The sequence below is a fragment of the Sinocyclocheilus grahami genome, unplaced genomic scaffold, assembly GCF_001515645.1.
Source record: "Sinocyclocheilus grahami isolate Dianchi unplaced genomic scaffold, SAMN03320097.WGS_v1.1 scaffold574.1, whole genome shotgun sequence".
NCBI lineage: Eukaryota > Metazoa > Chordata > Actinopteri > Cypriniformes > Cyprinidae > Sinocyclocheilus > Sinocyclocheilus grahami.
Window position 1 is genome coordinate 201,295 of NW_015505753.1, and position 8,911 is coordinate 210,205.

Below are 8,911 nucleotides of genomic sequence, written 5' to 3' on the forward strand. Positions count from 1 at the left end.
AGTCAACCCTTTTAATTGCACTTGCTTCATGGTCATTTTTTCCAGAAGTTTGTTTGTGTAAATGTTTGCTTCTGGCTTTTTGTGAATTTATTAACTCGTCTCTTTTTTTGATTATCAAAAGTGCAGGCCCAGATTTCAGTCCAATCTTTTTTTCCAGATATTCTTCTGAGAGTTCACAAAGGATACGGCCATCTACTTCCTCTTCATGAAGTTTTTTGATGTATGTTTCTTTAACTCCTATTGATGTTAACCAGTTGCTCACCATAGACTCAGTCCATGTCTCCAGTGGAGGATCCTCTGGCTTTTCTGCAAACCAAAAATAGTTTAAAGTGAGATAAGTTTATTTAAACAACTTTAAAACAATGACTGTACTGAAAAACAACTTTATACTTGCCCATTGTTTAATGGCTTCTAGTGATCATTCACAGTCCAAACACAGACACCCATAGCATTGACCATTAACCTTGAAAAACAGAAATTACATTGTTATGGCCTTCGACAATACAACATCTGTATTTTGTCCAGTAAAATTGGATTCATCTCATTAAAGAAATGCATTTATTTAACTGTTTAGTGCTAATGCATCACATCTGCAAAGCAACGGGATTCATATTTTTGTAGAAACAGCGATACAGAACTACTATTCCAAATTTAGAGGTTTGGTGCAAGTGAGTAGTGAACAAACACACACACACACACACACACACACACACTGTGAACACATGCCCAGATATATATGTATATATGTGTAGACACCTTTCACTATGTCTTTTCAGATATGTTTAACTGCTACGGGTGTGTGTTCACACCACGGTGTGTGTTTGTTCACTATGTGAACTATGTGTGTGTGTGCACTTGGATGGGTGAGCACAAATTCACACTTCCTTTCCTTTCCTTTCCTTTCCTTTCCTTTATTATAACATTTCCAGCGCTGTCTTTAAACTTTGTCACCCAATAACATGTTTGTTATCTCATGTATGTTTAAAATCAGGGATTATAAATGAATTGGTTCTGAGTAAAAACGGTAGGCTATTTTTTTTGTTACAGTTCCCAAGTTACCAGTTACATTACTGCTTAATTTATTCAGAAACAAATCTCATTTAAAAATGCTATTTGTGTTTTAAAATTTTCATTTTACTTTACATTTACTTAATTGCCCAACACTGCATTTTGACAGCTGACAGAAGAGCTGTAGAGAAATCAAGGCACTGTAATTTCCTCATCCATTTGACAAAAAACGATTACATATAATTAAACTATATATAAAATGATTTATATTTAGATGATTTTAAAATAAAAAAATCATTTTGAAGAACAGCTATGTATTTTTCATATATTCGTTAATTAAGAAAATTTGTTATGAAGAATAGCCTATTCGTTTTAATTTAAATATTCTTCATTATGAATTATAAGAAAAAGTTAGAAGTTAAGAAAAAATAGAATAGTCTATAGGCCTACAAGCTAATTCTATTTTTTTCTCAGCTTTTATTAGACTGCAGATTGAAATAAAGAATTCTTGATAATGTATTTAAATGAGAGAAATCACTGACCATAATAAATCACTCCATAGCCACATATGCAATTGCTGGTGTTAGTCACAAATATTAAAGGGTTAGTTCACCCAAAAATTAAAATTAACGACTGGCCCAATTCACATCCATTGAAATTGCTTCACTGTAACCCACCTTTTGCTTTTTCAAGAAAAGGAGAAATGTGTTTACGTTTTTTACAACTGGTAGGGTAGACCAGGGAGTGTTAGGGTAACATAGGGTCAGTTTGACAAGTCAGAAAAGAGCTGTGGTGATGTCATCAATATCATCTCATCATATTTTTGAGCTTACAGGAGAAGTGGCATGTGACAGTGAGCAACATTGTAGATTTTATGACCAAAAAGCTGATTTTCAGGAAAGAAAGTGATTTTTTTTAATTAAGTTAATTTTTCCCTATCAATCATTATATTGTAGATAGTTTTTTGACTTATATAACCTAAAATAGCCATTTCTCTATTTTAATTTGATGGTACACATTCATGCTAACTACAAACGAACATGCTAAAACGGTTTAGCTATGCTATGACTGACTGGAGTGGGGACAGTTGTGTCAGTTAATTAAAAAATGTTTCAACAAACCCCTTATGATGATTCCAATGAGTCCAGTTATCCAGTTACATCCTCTGTTGCTGTAAAGACATGCAAGTTTTTTGTTCCGCATTAAAGGATTTATGTGGTAAATGTGTGATTGATGATTGGGGTGTGGTTCGCACACTGGCACACTGGATGAGAAGCGGCATTATAATGCATTATAATTGTACCAAATCCTTAATAATGTACATAAAGTCTTCAAGATTGTACATTTTACACCCTAGTCTACATTTTAATATTAGAAACAGAGCTAAAGTTAGATGCCAGATATATTATGTAGCTTATTTTTTAAGCGATGACTTCGGATAATTGATTTTTAAAGATCATGGTGGTTTCCCCACGATTCTGAAAACAAAACATTAGGCTAATGTACTTGAGGTTCTGACAAAATGTTTTAATTAATGTTGTACATTAGTCTAAATGTCTAAAATGTTATAAATGAGTTCATTTAAAAATATTTATTAAATCGCTTAAAAATAAATGAATGAAGACTTGTTTCGTCCAAAGTTTTTGAACAAATCTCTTGAATTAAGGAATTCAAGGCAAACGAATTCAATGGCGTTGAAAATGGTCAACATGTGACCGAAACGTTTGCCTTGTTTCATTCAGTAAATTGCTTAAATTGTTCTCATCTCGCTTGTTATGCTTTGATGTTTGAGTGTGCAGACTTTTTTCTAGCTCTTCACCTTTGAATAAAAAGGAAAAACATAAATAAAAAATAAGCCTATTATGTCAGTTATACAGTGCCCCCCCCCAAATCATGAGTGCATGACGCCCCTCACTTTAGTAGTAGGCCTACACGTCCAAGTGAGTTTTATTTGTAACGTTAGTAGACAAATGCGGCTACCGTTTATCAAAATTTGAGAGAGCTAGCGCAAACAAACACTGATGCTCAAACAAAAAAGTGTTAGCCTAACGTTACTTCATCCCCGGATTCCACCCATCAATAACCGATGCTTCCCTCCCTAATAACAAAATGTTCCCCGTTCTTCAGTGACAAATATGAAGCTTGGTTATTCTAGGATATTTTGGGATTAAAAACAAACAAACAAACAAACAAACAATTTACCGTGACACGTCTTTCCAGCACTGAACGGGTTCAGTCACCGCCTTTGCGTCCATAAAAGACGAATCTTCCAAAGGGACCAACCTTTGATCAGTAAAACAATGTGTAAATACCAGTGTAAATCATATATATCATGCAAAATTGTTAGATTATAAGCGTATCACAAGCCCTATATACAGCGTCGCAGTATGTGCACGAGTAGTTACCAAAATCGCGCCTCTCACTCACTGCCTCTCTCTGCTTCTCACTCGCTTCTCACTGCAGCAGCAGAATGAGCAGATATCCGGCGCCGGTCTTAACTTTCGATTTCCTGGAGATGAAAGTAACAGCTTCCTATAGGCGATGTATATAAACAACGATTTAAATTAATAAATATATAAATTAGGAACCTAACAGAACAATTAACATAGGTAAGTTACAGCAAAGCACGCATTGTGTTTTTGTCAAATTACAAGTTTTGATCGCAATCACAGCACATCCCCAGATGCCACGGCAGCTGCCACTAGTCGTTTCTGGCAGCTGCCACCGTCTTTCTCGCCGTTTCTGCTGTTTGCTAGGTAAAACTACACTTTTCTCAGTGGCGTGCGGTGTTTTTTTTTTATTTTTTTTACACAATAAAACAACCCGAACTTGATTTAAATGATTGACAGTAACAGATCTGACCTAATGTAACACTTAACAGTGACAGTCAGAGATATGACAGTATGACATATGAAAATGATCTTTAACAATTGACACCCCCCCCCCCAAAAAAAAGTAAATACATTTTTAAATGATGATGCAAAGTTCCCACAATTGTATTATTATCATTTTTATTATACATTTTTATGTAGGCTATTAGTTGCCATAGTTCTTGCCAGGAGTCAAAGGCAGCTGCCACTAGTCATTTCTGGCAGCTGCCAGAGTACGTGGCAGCTGCCACAGTCTTTCTCGCTGTTTCTGCTGTTTGCTCGGTAAAATCTACACTGTTCTCAGTGGCGTGCGGTGGTGTTTCTTTTAAATGATGGTGCAAAGTTCCCACATTTGTATTATTATTAATATTATTATTATGCATTTTTATACAATTTTATCAGCTGCCAGAGTTCTTGCCAGGAGTCACGATCGTTTGTCGCCGTTTCTGCTGTAAACTACACTGTTTTGTTTTTAAATAAAAGATTTGATGATGCATATTATATACCAGCAAGCAGATACAATCAGAATGTGAACTCAATAAGCTAAATTGCATAAGCATTTTTACATAAAGAACATACACACACATATGGAGTGCCAGCTGCCGCTAGCCAATACTGTATACGCACACACACACACACAAACATTTATTTATTTAATGTAACACTTTAGTTATTAACTAGTACTACTATATTAGCCGTTTATTAGTACTCATAATGCACATACTAGTGCATTATTATGCGTGACCGTATTCTACATCTTACCCTACCTGAGCAGTAATTAATAGTTTATTTAGGCAAAACTCAATAGTTAATAGTGAGAATTGGACCCAAAACTAAAGTGTGACCATATGTATTTGTGTGTGTGTGTGTGTGTGTGTATATATATATATATATATATATATATATATATATAAAATAATCATGAGACCATTTTAATTGAGACACAAGTTTTTATTGATTTTTTTATTTATGATCCTGAAGGATGACTCATTCTTCCTCAAATCTGGCGAAGATTTTGTACTTTGCTTTATGATCCATTTCTGTGCAGAACACCTCATAAATCTTTTTGTTTCCCAAATACAAAAGTGAACAGTTCGGCTGGAGAACTTTCATCATATTCACCCATCCAGCTCTGCAATTTGCATTGGGATGCAAATTGTTGCTCTTTTTCCATTGAAAGGACAATGGGAAATTGTATTTTTCCATCCCAGTTTCTCTTGCTACACCAGTCAGCTGCAGTCCTGGCGTCTCTCAGAATAAAGATTTCCTGCAGTAAATAACAAATATGGTCAAATTATTTAATGTATACTGATGTTAATGCTTCAAACGTGTAGAGTACATAAAGCGGTTACAACATTTTTAAGAAATATATGATCTTTTGTTATAATGAATGCTGTCTATCAGTTCTTGTGTCATTTAAGACCTTAATGGATCTTAATGAAATCCAGTTCCTTCAGAATTAATTCATTTAACTGTTATGTATCATTTATCAGGAATCCCACAGATATTTGCCAGATAGTTTATATTACAAACATTTTATTTGATTCATGTACCATGTTTATATTATTCTCCATGTTTATTATTTTTGATGACACATGAAAATTACGTAAAATGCATGTAGAATAATCAGCAAAAACATACAAAGCAAAGTCTCAAGGATCATTATTTAAGATTAATAAATTTTTGATGTTTGTGAATGGGTTATAGGCTTCCTATAACCCATTCCTTTAACCCATATAGGTTGCCATTGAATAAATCAAGTGAGGTAAATTTTTGGTGGGTGGGAGGCTGTTGTTAAAAATGGGCTGTTGTTAAAAATGTCTTACCTGTTCGGTGCTTTCTGTGTCCTCACCTGTTCTGATCTCTGCAACACTGGGAAAAAAAAAAGAAAAAAAAAAAGAAATTCGGTACCTAATTACAATGGCATCAGCTTGACATGGAAATCCCCTAATGTCATGACAGGAAGAATGTATTTAGTGATGTTATACAAAGAGTAAGTATGAACACCCACAATGAAAAAATATCCTCTACCTTTTCTTTCCTTCGAAACGTGCACTTCAGAAGCACAGATTCGGCCATATATCGGCACATATTGACATTGGTTTGCAACCAATAAATCAGAACCTAAGAAATGTACAGTATTCATTTTAATGTGACAAACAAACAACTTTAACCACATTTAAGGTTTCAGTTTAATCTTTTCAATTAAGTTGCTACTTATAATGAAGTACTGCAGTTTGGAAGCCAACAATTAATGAAGTGTGAAGTCATGCTTCCATTTTATTGTACTTCGTATATAATCTCTGATTGTTGCTCCTCAAATTAAATTGACACCCGTAGTTTTAGAGGCCTCAAAGCCATCACTTGCTTATCAATTTCTTTGCTTTAAATGAAATTCCTATTCTAATTGTTAATTTAGTACACATTTCTATAGCTCACCTCAGGCAAAATCACTTCTGTTAGAAACATCTGCTTCTCAGCTGCAGTTCCAGGCACAGATATGATTCGTTCCAGTCACTGTATTATGTCTTCTGTCTAGGGGAATATGCAAAGAATGGAAAAATTGTTTTATACCATGCAGACAGAGAACATCATCAATACAATGCTATGTGCCATGTTTTTTTCACCAAGCCCTCTATAGAGAGATGGAAACTTTTTTCTTGCTGCTGTCATCAAGTGCTTGCTAATGAGGGAATGTTGGGTCTCTGCAGTTAATGTTGTAAAGTGCCCTTACATACATGTATGTAGAGTGCCACGAGATAAGTCAGTATGTGATTTGGTGCTATGTATGTATAATATATATGTGTATGGATAAAATCCATTTCAATTTCTGTTACTGCACCAGTCAGCTGCAGTCCTGGTGTCTCTCAAAAAAAATTTCCTGGTGTGAAAGAAGAAAATATTGTCAAAATATTTGGTGTATATACTGTTACAATTAATGCCACAAACTTGAAGAGCATTTACAGTACATGCATAAATGATCTTTTCTAACATTAAATGGTTTCTATAAATATTATAAATATACTATTACTGTTTTTCATTATAAAAGAACAGTAACAATTATTTGCAAAAAAAACATACGAAAATTACACGGCTTTGAAACAAAAAAAAGGTTATTACAGTTAAAACATTTTGCTACACTCACCATAGTTTAAACATATTATATATATTTGTAGTAAAACCGTAGTTATACAATTGTAATAAAAACATTTGAGTCTCGGTGATCGCACATTTTCCCATTTTCATTTTTGTAGCTATTACAAAAATTCTATACTTAATTGAACTGCCCAATTTCCATTCATCACTTTATTAATTTGAATAATGAATGGATCATAATTTAATATGAAAATACGTAAAAACACTAACTTGATGAGATTTATTGGTTTTGAGAAACAGAATATTACATAGTGTAAAAATACAAAATATAATAGTATTTTGCCTTTTAAATGTAATGTTTATTTAATGCAGGGAGATGACAGCATATATATATATACACACAGGGTTTGAAATTAACTTTTTCACCCACCAGCCAATCGCCACGCCATTATTTGTTGCGTAGTGACGGGTACAGGGCTGGACTGGGGTTAAAATTCATCCCTGGACAAATCCAGCCTACCCGGCCCTCAAAGTCCCCTATGAATGTTTCGCTGTGTTATAGGGCCTTCAATTGGAGTAAGTAAATAAATAAATAAATAAATGAGGACAAAAACAAATAATGATATATTACTGAATTCACAGCAAATGCAACAAACTAATAGCCTACTGCATTTTTGTCACATAGAAATGCACTTGACAGTATAAGCATTGATTTTGTGCTAGAACATAGGAAATTTACTGCTAATAAATGCTGTCATTCTTTCCTCACCCTCATGTCTTTCCAAACCTGTATGACTTACTTTCTTACTTTCTTCTGTAAAACGTGTATTTTGTTCTACTGTTATACTGTACGGACAAACATTTATTGAATTTCTCAAAATATCTTCTTTTATGTTCCACAGAAGAAAGAAATTCATACAGGTTTGGAATGACATGATGCTGAGCAGCCTAAATGAAGACAGTTTTAATTTTTGGCTGAACTATACCTTTAAGAACTTTATAATATTTGTAAATGGAAAATACCTCATTTATAAGTGTCTCTAAATTACAGAGACACTGGTTTTTATCTTTAATCAGGCTCTTACTGAATTAACATTTTACTTAAATTAAAATTAATTAGAATGAAACATTTAAAGATAAATAAGCTATTAAAGTTTGTTTACATTGCAGTTTGTTTACATGCATTTTACCTGGTCGTGGCTGTTTTCAGGCAGAACCTTTAATGTTGTCATATCACACAACTGTATAACACAATTCTGTGTCATTTCTGAATGGATCGAGCGATTTGTGCTGTTTCTCTCTTATAAATCGTGGCGGAAGCGCAGCGCTGTGCGGGAGAATGATCCCGCTCTGTTTTAACGCGCGGCTGGCGGATGCACCGGGTAGCGCTGCTTAACACTTTTGGAGTACTTGCTTTTTGCAGTTTCGCATGGGCTGTACTTTAAAAACAGCGCCTAATAGAAGGTCTCTCTCGCTTCGGCGATCGACCCACCGGGAATGTCCCGGTGCTCCCGATGGCCAGTAATACACAGTGTAGTTTTACCGAGCAAACAGCAGAAACGGCGAGAAAGACCGTGGCAGGTGCCACGAACTCTGGCAGCTGGCAGAAACGACTAGTGGCAGCTGCATGCCACAGGAAGTGGCGCTGCGACCTGCCGCTGCCAGGATTTGCGCTTGCTCTCTCTCCGCAATCATTCAGCTTTCAAACGTGTGCATCATAATATAAAATATGGGATTAAGAAAACACAACTAGATCCTAGTGAACTGGAACATTACACAGGCATTTCAAATGTTCTGTTTATGTCTAAAATTTGAGAAAAAGTTGTATCTGCTCAATTGTGCTCCTTCCTGCCCAAAATTATATCTATGAAGAATTTCAGTCAAGTTGTAGGCCTCATCATAGCACAGAAACTGCAGTTGTTAAAATTAAAAATGAC

At 34.8% G+C, this 8,911-nt stretch overlaps 1 long non-coding RNA gene across 1 annotated transcript; it reads right to left on the minus strand.

Annotated features, from left to right (window-relative positions):
* Positions 1-2,126: 2,126 nt before the first annotated feature.
* Positions 2,127-3,473, minus strand: LOC107556604 (uncharacterized). The gene is made up of 3 exons (XR_001605302.1): positions 3,414-3,473; positions 3,211-3,291; positions 2,127-2,179 (listed from the first exon to the last, which is right to left on the minus strand). It is a non-coding gene; the product is annotated as an uncharacterized lncRNA (long non-coding RNA).
* Positions 3,474-8,911: the final 5,438 nt, after the last annotated feature.